The sequence below is a fragment of the Pleurodeles waltl genome, chromosome 3_1, assembly GCF_031143425.1.
Source record: "Pleurodeles waltl isolate 20211129_DDA chromosome 3_1, aPleWal1.hap1.20221129, whole genome shotgun sequence".
In the NCBI taxonomy this organism is placed as follows: domain Eukaryota; kingdom Metazoa; phylum Chordata; class Amphibia; order Caudata; family Salamandridae; genus Pleurodeles; species Pleurodeles waltl.
Window position 1 is genome coordinate 980,651,539 of NC_090440.1, and position 12,188 is coordinate 980,663,726.

Sequence of the window (12,188 nt, forward strand, 5' to 3'; positions counted from 1 at the left end):
TTGATGCAGAAAATACATAGGTAAACGCATACCTGCCGATAGACCTGACTAAGGTGGGAGACTCACGATTTTTTCAGTCAAAAACGGCTTTATTTCAGTGTCTACCGCCTGAAACTGGCTCTGCTTCAATAGAAGTTAATGGGAAAAATACATTTCTCCGATTTCTTTTTCAAAATCCTCTACTTTCCCCTTCTAAAATATTGTCATGTATGGAACGTGATTTTTTTAATCATATTTATCAATCTTTTGGACGTGATATTTCTTAACTACGGCTTTTTTGAATTATTTCTCAATTTTTTCTGCTTTGAAAGGAGGCGAACATGTCTATAACACACACAGTTGCTGCTTGGCGATGCTCTTCCGTGGGAAAGAAGTTAATGAACGGTCGGGATGTGCTCCCGCTCCAAGATGGCCGCCGCTCTGGCGAGAGAAAATGTCTTGAACTACAGCTCCCAGAGACCCAACGAGTCTCCGCCTCCCCCTCACCACACCTCCCCACCCCCCGCGCGCCTTCAGAGAATTGGCTCCGCCCCCCTGGGCTCAGGTAGTGGCGTTTCCGGTGAGAGCGGGAGACAATGCGGGGGTGAGAAGGAGAGATCGAGCAGGAGTTAGAAACCTGGACGCATAGTGACAGATAGACTGGGAAGAGCACCCAGGAGCTGAGGTGAGCGGGGTGCGAGGAGGGCGACCAGTGTGGGAGTGTTTGAAACAGTGTCTTGTTTCTCGACCGGCTGTCTATTCCATTCTTCTTTTTTTTCCTGTGTCTAGTTTTCCCTTACTGCCCTTATCGTCCAGTCTCTGACTAGAACAGTCTGTCTGAGCCGGTCTCCCTTTCATATCCATCTCGGGCTACCTGTCTCAACTCTCTGCCCTCTCGTGGGCTGTGGCACCTGTTATACAGTTGTCTTCATCTCTCCATCTACTTGTCACAACTTATCTGCATTTGCTTGTCGTCGCACGTTCCATCTGCCCGTCTTTATCTTGCCCCATATGCCCGTGTTTTCTCTCCATGTCCTACCTTCCCCTCTTTCACGTTTCCCTGGATGTGCTACATTTACAGTGGAGCAAATGACACCACGACACACCCATGCGCTCTTTATTGGCATGGCAAGCTATACTAATGCTGTCAAAGTTGTTCATGTCATTTAAGCGGTAAACTACATTACTTTTGATTAGCGTTACATGTGTGTATTAATGCTATTGTGCGTTGTCCAGGCACGTAATGTGTAGATATACAGCAAATGGTGTAGACCTTCGGCGAGGCATTCTCCTGTCCTAAAACTATGCCACATTACTTTCATTTCCTTCTAAAGAAGGAGAATTGAGTGTTAGAGCGTGAGGGAATGTTGTCCTAGGATGCACCTGCTGTTGCAGGTTTAGTTGGGAATACATTATTATGGCATGCCTGCCACATAGAAAAAGGGGAGGAGGGATCAGTATGGTGCTACGCCCTTTGGGTTGGGATATAGGACAAAAGCGGCTGCTGGAGAGAATGCGTTTGTAATCTATAGAAAGGGTGGTATGACATCGACGGTAGCAAAGCTTGGGTGTCATAGTATAATATCGCTATTAGAGGTTGTAGGCGGATACAGAACGATAAAATAAAAACGATACAATAACGTGATTATGGGAGAGGCACATTAGGATTTTGTGATGCCCTTGGCTACTAGATATTAAGTGCCATTGAATATGACGGGGGTGGGGGAAGGGTATCTGGAGCAAGGAAATACAGTATGATTCTGTATGTTGTTACGGAGTGAAGGGCTAACGTATGGTGGCATCAGATTTAGCAGTACATGGGGTGGCGAGAGTAGCATGGCATTGTCCCTGGTAGACAGGTTTGAGTTTAAGTTTGTTTGTGTTTTAATAAACAGGTTTTCAGATTGTTATGATAGACTGACATCCGGTACAGCGGCGTGGCTTCAGCTTTTGGATCGTACATTTTTGTGGTATTGACAAAGAACACCTATATAAATAGTGTCCCTGGCTTGGTGATGAATAGTGGTGGTGAGTATACGGGTAGGGCGAAACGTGGAACCCAGGCTGTGGGCCAGTGGTGCGATAGAGGAGCAAAGCATCGACCATGGGAGCAGGAATGTGGGACATTGGAAAAATAGCATTGGCTACTGCAGGACGAAAGGTTGTACAGTGGTAGGGTTATCGGTTTTGGGCGAGAGCTTTAGTGATAGAGCCCGTTGGCATTGACTTAGATGAAGAAACGGTTTTAGAAAGATTGCATCATGTTTCGGTTCGCATTAGTTGTTGGGGGATAACTTATGATTTCAGAAGAGGAACATAGGAAGAGTAATATTTGAATGGCATTGGTCATTTGGGGGTAAAGGTGAAGGGTGGTAAGATGCAATTCCTTTTGAAAAGTTAAGGAGGCGTACATATGGATGATGGCTGAAACTATTGGAAAGCTCAGAGAATTGTTGCAGAACTTTGCGTTTTAGGGGGTCTGTCCTAGTAAAGATGTGTGCGGCATCCACCGTGCCTCTTTAGGTGTAAGATATATATATATATATATATATATATATATATATATATATATATATATATATATATATATATATATATATTTTACCCTTTCCTCGGCCGCAAAGACATGGTGTGAAGCATTCTTGGGGAGCTCGTGGCAGAGCAGCTCTTAATAATGGCGAAATGTACTTCTTTCTGTGGCTCATTGTGTGGGTTTCGCATTGGTCATTTGGGGGTAAAGGTGAAGGGTGGTAAGATGCAATTCCTTTTGAAAAGTTAAGGAGGCGTACAAATGGATGATGGCTGAAACTATTGGAAAGCTCAGAGAATTGTTGCAGAACTTTGCGTTTTAGGGGGTCTGTCCTAGTAAAGATGTGTGCGGCATCCACCGTGCCTCTTTAGGTGTAAGATATATATATATATATATATATATATATATATATATATTTTACCCTTTCCTCGGCCGCAAAGACATGGTGTGAAGCATTCTTGGGGAGCTCGTGGCAGAGCAGCTCTTAATAATGGCGAAATGTACTTCTTTCTGTGGCTCATTGTGTGGGTTTCGCATTGGTCATTTGGGGGTAAAGGTGAAGGGTGGTAAGATGCAATTCCTTTTGAAAAGTTAAGGAGGCGTACAAATGGATGATGGCTGAAACTATTGGAAAGCTCAGAGAATTGTTGCAGAACTTTGCGTTTTAGGGGGTCTGTCCTAGTAAAGATGTGTGCGGCATCCACCGTGCCTCTTTAGGTGTAAGATAGATATATATATATATATATATATATATATATATATATATATATATATATATATATTTTACCCTTTCCTCGGCCGCAAAGACATGGTGTGAAGCATTCTTGGGGAGCTCGTGGCAGAGCAGCTCTTAATAATGGCGAAATGTACTTCTTTCTGTGGCTCATTGTGTGGGTTTCGTATGGTCTATTGAACCTCCTTAATGTGGTTAACGTTATTCATATTGTGTAGATTGCTTAAAATCATTAGTTAAAACGTGTGTGTGTATATATATATATATATATCTCAATAAGGTATAATTTAAGTATATGCAGCAATTACATTTAAAATAGAATGACGCGACCATATTGTTTGAATCAACACTTAATAGATAACAGATCCTATACATATTCCTTGTACACTTAATGGAGTGCTATAATCTTCAAGGTAGTATACAATTAAATATGTCTAAAACTTTTTAAAGGACGTATTTTTGCCAAACTTAGTTAAAAAATGCACGGTGTTCATACAAAATTTAATGACTTTTGCATTTGGTAATTCTCTTATGCACAAATATTGGTTCTAGAAAATAAATAAAACTACTAGTTTTTAAAACAACAATTGGATTTTGTTTTAATAAAACTCGGCAGTAAAGAAATATTCTCTATTCTTTGTACCCATGCAACATTTCACGGCTTCATTGCACTTAGTAATTCCATTATAGACAAATATTGGGTTTAAGGATGTCTTACTGTAGTGTCGGCACCTGTAACAAGCCTTTGTCCTCCAAGGGCAAAAGTTGCTGTCTCGTGGTACAATATGTGCAACTTGAGTCATAGCTCTTCTGCCTACCAGGTTTGGAGGAACACCCGTGCTGTCTAGTTCTTGGGCAGGATGGATCATTTTAACCTCCGTTGTCCATGGTTCCCACCTGCTTAGGGCAACCCACTTTCTTGTCGTTTGGGGCGGCAGCTGATTTTTTACAATTTTTTATGACCTGGTGCAAACTACTCACCCATTGCATTGATCTACAAGGTTACAGCCGAATGCAGAACCAAAAAAGTAATAGGTAGTTTCAATGCTTTAAAAGTGGTCCAGTTGAGTGCAAAATATTCGCTCGAACTCTTGACGCCGGCGTTCACGCAAACACATCCCGGCACCCCGCCCTCCGGACAAGGCCGCATTGCCAGTGACCTAGTAGGTGCTGGATGGGGGGGGGGGGGGGTGGGGGCTGTCTCTGCTCAGTAACCGATCCCATTGTGTGGTTCAGCGGCATGGAGGTGACCACTCTCGAGTACGGCAGTAACTATGTTGCTGTGATTTGTTCTGGCACAGGTAATAAATAACAGGTTCATTGTTTAGGATACCTGCTTACATAAGCTACACGCTACTATGTACTATTAGGTTGGTTTCACTTTTCCTAAGGGTGTAACACCGCCGCCCCCCCCCCTCCCTTTCTTCCAGCCACGCTCCTGAACTCTTAATAAGATAGACTCTCCCAGGAGCATGAGATTGGGAAAGGTAGTTAGTGCCCTTGCTGTCAAGCGAATACTAATAGCGGTTACTGGGGTGTATTCGTATTTCAGCACCACTGACTGTCCGTGGTCTAACGCGCGTCCTTGTATCTGGCTTAGATTCTGCTGTGGGCGTCCCTCTGTGGGCCTCTTACTTAACCCCCACCCCCTTCTCCTGGCATTGAGGCGTAATGTCTCACGCGGGTTCAGTGTGCGTTAAGGAGGGCGTACAGAGGTGCAGTGGGAATGTGAATGTCGAAATACCATGAAACTTTGACCTCTTTATTTCAGTTACGTTTGTTCCTCGGGGTTTAGGGATGTTAGTCACGTCAAAGCAATCTGTGCTTTTGAGTGACAGCGGGTGTGCACGCAGCGTCGTGGCGCCTCTGCGTTGTCACCTTTGTACACCGATATTTGGTATTTTATTTTTCTTCTTCTCTTTTCTAAAGCAGTGCCTAAAAGATGGTCGGTGAGCCGATACCCGGGTACAGAGCTTAGAGTTTATTTTTTGTTATGTGGTATTCAAGTGTTCTGATCTAATATAACGTTCGTCTTTACCACCTTTCCCTTGGCGCCGTGTGGAGTTTATGGGGCTTCGAGCCACCGATGCCTGAAGAATGACGTCACTTCCCACTCACCGTCCTTCCGCGAGCCTACTTCAAAATGTTTTTTGTTCTGCTAATTAGCAGCTGCAGTAGTTCTCATTTTGTCCCTGTCGGGTTTTTATCGAGTGTGTCGCACCTTCATCACACTAAAACGCGCAGCGGAGACGGAACGTCTCACCTCATAGTAAACTGAAGCGTTTTAGCAATGCATACATTATTTTTGAATTAAATACATGTTTTATGCAATCTCTTGGTCGCTGCCTGCAGTGCAGCACTATTGTCCCGTTTACAACTGGGCTTGTGCATTCGCACATGTTCTCTTATTTATGTTTTACACTCGAAATGTGCCATTCACTGTTTTGAATTTCTCGTTCTTCTTTCACTGTCGCAGTCGCTTTACCCTCTCCTTGTTAATGGTTGGATATCTGAGCAGGATAAGTCCTAGTGGTTATAGAGCACTGCAGGAGGCCATGTATTGGTGTCAGTAACATGCAGGTTATGAGCAACTCCTTACAGTCCTCACAGGGCGTGTTTTTAGGGACTAGATGGGCCAAAATGTAATTTTGGTTGTTCCCTTTCACAGAGGCTGCTGGTGACGTTCGCACTTCATTTCCATTGTCCTTTCAACGTATTCCGAGCTCTATTACATTTTCATCTTTCACAGGACACCATCTGAGAGAAATGTAAGTGTCGCAGCACCTCTAGAAGTGTCAAAACTGTGACCTCACTCACACTCTAATTCAGCTCTATAAACGGCCTACATCTTTGGGGAAAGCATCACAAGATCCCATATGCCCAGCTTATCCCACGTATGCTGACTTCCACAACTCCGCCTTTTCCCTGCATCCATGTCGTAAGCGTTTGACGTACATATCTTAGTAGCGCACAATTTTCAGTTTCCCCATGCAGATTCCACATGAGTGCTATAGGTGGGTTGCTTTTCTTCCAGCTGTTTCCATACCAAGGTTCAGTTAAGATTTCTAATTGCTTAATTTACCCACTCCATTTTGGTTGCTGGGTGTAAAACATTATTGGGCAAATAAGAATATTTTTATTTTAAAACACAAACTTTAGTTGCGAGTTGTACATACTATAATTCAGGAAAATGAACTTTTTTTCATAAAAGATTTGTTTCAGGTAAAGTAGCAACATTAGTCCTCGGGGAAAAAATTGAGAAGGCTTTTAATGTAAAATTAGTGTTCCCTCAGGAATTATTTATACAAACAGGATACGGTTAAGTGGCAGGAAGTAGTCCTTAATGTATTATAACAATTATAAAAGTATGTTCGAAAGGGGCAACCGTGTCATTGTGTCAGGAAAGCACTGATTTCTTTTTGCTTTTTTTTGAGGTCACACCCAGTAGATTTCCCCTAGTCCCCAAATTTGTTTTTGCCTCCATAGAATGATGGAAATTGGACAGTTATGACCCCTTTCCTGAGTTGCACTTGCAGTGGTGAAGGGATATCTAGACACCTTGACATAAACTTGCTTACTTTTGTGTGCTTTCAGAATCAGTACACTAGTACACACCTTGGCACTTTACAATAATTGTACTTTATTGTAAAGACTACTTCTTCAGTAATGATTTAGAGAAAATAAAATGTAGACCCTAAACATTGCTCAACATGCATCTGTAAGAGTTAATTTAAACGCTCACAATTTACCTTAAAGCATCATGTTTGATTTACATTTGCTGCAGAGTAATGGTCCTCCAGTATGTGTCCTGAAAGACATTGTGCTTACAGCAAATGGTCTCTTCCTGTCCCTCATTAATTGGGGAAGACTGTGATGTGAAATGTTGAAAATATGTGCTCGTACAAGTGCTACAGAAATCCCGCCCTGTAAAGTAATCCCCTAGTGTATTAATCAGTTAGCTTGGCCATCACAGATATATTTCCAGTAACTGCAGAACTAAGAAAAGATAACAACCCACCTATAAACGAGGCTCCAACAATGCAGTCTCTCAAATGATTATTAAGGCGTCGACCATCTATGTTGTATATGCAAAACAATGATAGACATGATCATTTGTATTCATAAATATTCAAAAATATATTCCATTTCGTCATACATCGTTTATGATAAATAATAGGACCTGCATATATACTCTCTGTGAAAACCTCTCATAGCAACATTTAACCATCATACTCACTAGCTAAATGCCATTAAAAAAAAAAAAAAAAAAAAAAAAAAACTACACAGCCTAACAAATATCCTTCAATAGATCCCCTACCTGAAAAGGAAACCATAGCATTGATTGATAAAAATATTGCATGAAAGTAATTTTCTACATTCAACTATTTCAATTTTACTAATTCAGGTTTTTATTGCCTTTCTATGAATGTTTTTATAATGTACTAATTTCGTCCTTCTATGACTCATCTACCAAAATCCAGTGACTTATCTGGTACATGTCATCAGGATCCAAAGTGAGAGCCAACAAACAGTTAGTCCAGCCAAAGATAGTGCCGATGTGCATTTCGGTGCCAAATGACCTACCAGTCACACACCTTCTTCAGGGCACGTTGTACATCCACTATAACATGTTAAAAAAGCACACAGGGAGGATCTGGTCCTATCTTCAGCAAATCTATAAACAAAGAAAACCAAGGTCGCTTATTGCTTGATCGTAATCCTAACTTGGTGACTGTATCTTCACAAATACTGTTTAGTAAAGTGGACCCCTGCATAGCTGTGCAGCATACCACTAACTACAACCTCCTGTATCACAATCGTGTGTGATGTGACCGCCAAAAGAACTAAAGTGACAATGGTTATTGCCCTATGCCTGTCACGAACCTCCAAAGTGGTGTGTGGCCTTATTGCCTCATGCTAGCCATATCACAATCTATTTACTCTAAAATGTCAAATTTAATGAATTAGAACGACAACATGGAATAAAAACAAAATGGCAAACATAAACTTATAAGTGCTCACCCGAAAATGTGTGACCCATAGATAGATTCATGCTCCAAAAGAAAATTGTGAGACAATCAAAAATTCTGTAAAAAAAAAAAAAAAAAAAAGGGAAGGAGATACGAGGGAAAGGCTCACATACTGCATCCATGCAGTCAGGAACACGTCTATGATGTCAAATGATACATCCTGCCATACTACTGGGCCTCTGGTGGTAAAATTACAGCGATCTAGAGAAAAAACAGACTTATTTCACCGATTAATACCTCAATATTCACCTTCCTTGTAGGCTGACGTGCCCCTAAAATACACCCCAGACTTATCTTGTATGGTGATGACACCATAATCAATACCTAGATTCTCGGGTCACTACAGTTCAGATAGACTGTATGTCTATATAGATAAATGTAACAGTGCAGCATCACAGTATTATGGCACCCTGGCTAAACAGATAGCGAATATGTAATGAGGGTATAATATGAGACGCCTACCTTCAAGGGTGGCGTACCACTAAAATACCAAAAACAAACGCTATAATATATAGTCAGAATGCTCTAGATGGTACTACAACTCCTGTGTTACTCCAATTCAAATACACTATGTCTATTGAGATGAATATTATAATGCTGTCTCTAAATGTTATGCCGCCCCAGTTAACCAAAGCGCACAAATATATTTGGGGGTATAATATGAAACGCCTTCTATCGATGGGTGGCGTACCACTAAAATACCAAAAAAACAGTGGCTATAATATATTGTCTTGATGCCTTAGTAGATTCTAAGATTCCTGTATTGCTACAATTCAAATAGATTACATGTCTATTGAAATTAATATCATGATGAAGCATCTAAATATTATGCCGTCCTAGCTAACCAAATTGCACGGATATATTTGGGGTATACTATAAAGCAGCATCTCGTCAAGATCGCAGATGTCTTTGTTGAATACATAATAAAGCACAGCTTTTTGTATATATTCCCTCATATCTTAAAATACCTCATGATAATCTTATACTGAAGAGCTCCTTGTATGAAGCAGCATCTGACTTCCAAGCTGCTATATTGTGAGACACACCAGTTCCTTGATCTGGTACCTCAAAGGGCTCTAAATCAAGCCGAGCGCCAAAAGCGTGTGTTTCTTGAACCAAGCTATATCTGCTAACGAAATTGAGAGAGGACTGAACTGTCCTTCCCATATTGATCTAAACACAAGTGGGACAAGGCAGCCATGTTGGAAGATATAAAGTAAAATAACCTCTCATCTAGATTATAGAACTCGATCATCGTATATATGTTGACTTGCAAATTGTTGCCAATTATCATTACAACTTTAAATGGTCATTAGGAAATTCCAGGTTGAAAAATTCACCGTACAAAGGGGCATTAAAATCCCAGGTATTTCCTTAAATAAACATCTTAAAGAGTTGTAACTTAACTAGCTCTTTGGACGATGCAAATCATAAACCAGAGACACCACAGCAAGAAAAAGAAAGAGGGCTAGACTGTCCCTCCTTTCACCATCAGTGGGGAACCAACAGGGCTTGATATATTAAGTTCCTAATGGCTAATTTATCGTCATGAACTGTCTACCTGTTTCTCCTACATACCCCACATTACACGGGCAGATAATGCACGTATATAACATTGCTACTTTGGCAATTAGTCATTGTTTTAAGTTGGACTTCTTTTTTTATTGGAGGATAAACGGTCAGAGACAATCACTTGTAAACATGCATGACAATCTCTGCAATGGTGATTCCCTAAAATGGGATTAGTTCCAACAGTAGATTTCTGAATGTATTTATTCCCCTGTGATAATCTGGCCTTAGCCAGTTTCTCTCTTATGTTGGAATCCCTCTTGTATGCAAACATTGGAACTGGGGGAAGGCTGTCTCCACCGTTACTGTTTAAAAATATTCCATTGTGTATTGGTAAGTCCTCTAATATTGATATTAGAGTGCCTGATGACACATACTAACCTTTGTTTGTTCAGTTTTACATCTCTCCTCAAATAAGGTGTCCAGTTTCTGTAGTCAGTGCATATTGGCTAGTGGAGTGGAGAGATTGTCTAGTTGCATTAGCATACTTTGCCCTTTTATATGCATTGCAAATGAGCATTTTGAGGTATCCTCTATGGAGAAACGTCTCTTACAGATCCTTGGCATTCCGGTCATATTCCGCCATGCTGCTACAGTTTCTCCTAATTCTTAAGAATTGACTAAATTGGATACTTTGTTGACATCTGGGATGTAAACTTTTAAAGTGTAATAGGGTATTGCGAGCCGTGGGTTTGGTTTAAAGAGACACCTGAAGTTGCCTTCCATCTGCATAGATGTCCAAAGATTCTACTTTTTGGTTACTGATGTTAGGGGTAAATATGAGATTCTAATCACATAAATTGAGCCATTGTACAAATTCATCGAGATATTCTATTTTACCTTCCCACATAAAGAATATGTAATCTATGTATCTGGCCCAATGTTTGACATTTAAAAAAATTAAAAAGGGGCAACATATTATATACGATCCTCTCTTCGAAAAGGCCCATTTAGATGTTTGCCACACTAGGGGCACAAGCTGCTCCCATACTGACCCCATTGACCTGTTTATATACAGCTTCATTAAACTCAAAGAAGGTTTCCGATAGAACTATCTTTAGACTGCAGTCTCCAAGGTGCATTTGCCCTTCCCAGCCTCTTTGCTTCCACCTTCGAATTGTGAGCAGCTGTGCAAACTTTTAAGGTAGCTCAATCCTTTCCAGACCTCCCATTCTGAAGTCTGGTACTTGGAAGGACACATGGGGGGAAATTACATTGGAACACTTACTGAAATTGGAACAGTAATGTCAGTCCAGTGGCAGAAATAGCAGACAGTGGCAGTCACAGGAGCACATTGAGGTGACTGGGTAGTAGCAGTCTACAAAACACTTAATACATTCATGTAACCATTGCGTAAGGCAGGGCATATAACTGAACCTGTGGACAAACAGACATACCATAGCTATTCCTTGTCACCTGCTGAGGCAAGGAGGGAAAGTTTAAAAGCAGGAATTAAGTGAATGGTAAAAAACAACTGATTGAGAGATGACCAGCTGTGGTGGGGTTGTCTGCCGGAGTGGTTGGGCAGCCAGTCCTGGTGAGGGCCATGTGCAGTGGGAGTGGGGCACTTGTGGCAGGGGTTGGCTATCCAGATTGAGGTTGGACAACTCCCTGTGCATATGGCCAAAGGTTATGCACAGTGAGCTACGGTATACTTTAATGAAGATTGAATGTAGAATATGATCAAAAATGCAGGGTAAAGTGAAGTTATGGTTAGAATTGGTTATCACACATAAGCATAGCTTTAAAAAAAAAATGAAATTCGAATCATAACTTCACCCAAGGTTATTGTTAGCGGCTGCAGGAATTCTACAGTAGAATACAAGCATAGCGGCTAGTGGGAGCTCAAACCACTTAATCAAACTACAGAATGTCATGCCACAATGCATGTCTAGATTTTTCTGGACTCCAGGTTACTTGTCTAAGTAGCAGTTTGCTTCTGAATTTCAGGCATGGTGTCAGTGGCTTTCATGTACACATAGTTGTCCATGAAATCCCTGTGTCTGGGGTAATGAGTTTATGATCATAATTTAAGGAGTTCCACCCTGTGAATTCGGACGGAATATGGCTTTCTAACATGGTGACTGAGTGCTACTGTACTCTACCCTAGCATAGTTATTTTTCTTCCCATTTCAGTGTACTTTGAAATGGTGAGTTGGTTTGTCTATTTTTATATGTGAATTGGAGATTAAACAGAAAGGATGTTGTGTTTTCATGACTAAAGTACATTTCACCCTGGTCAGTGTTCAAACAAAGTTGCATGTGTTGGCTAGAGTAAATATTTATTCCTTTCACTTGCTGTTTTCCAATTTTGATTTCTCATAGAGGAATGGAAGCAACAGAGAAT

General features: G+C 41.0%; 1 protein-coding gene across 5 annotated transcripts in view; it reads left to right on the forward strand.

The window, feature by feature from the left end:
* Nucleotides 1–533: 533 nt before the first annotated feature.
* PHACTR4 (phosphatase and actin regulator 4) overlaps nucleotides 534–12,188 on the forward strand; it is a 370,026-nt gene continuing 358,371 nt past the window's right edge. For 3 of the 5 annotated variants that reach the window (XM_069224104.1, XM_069224101.1, XM_069224107.1), the window contains exon 1: nucleotides 540–664. The gene's annotated coding sequence lies outside the window, so the exon portion shown is untranslated. Of the gene's footprint in view, nucleotides 665–12,188 lie in introns of all 5 variants that reach the window. The other 2 variants (XM_069224100.1, XM_069224106.1) reach the window with 1 other exon arrangement.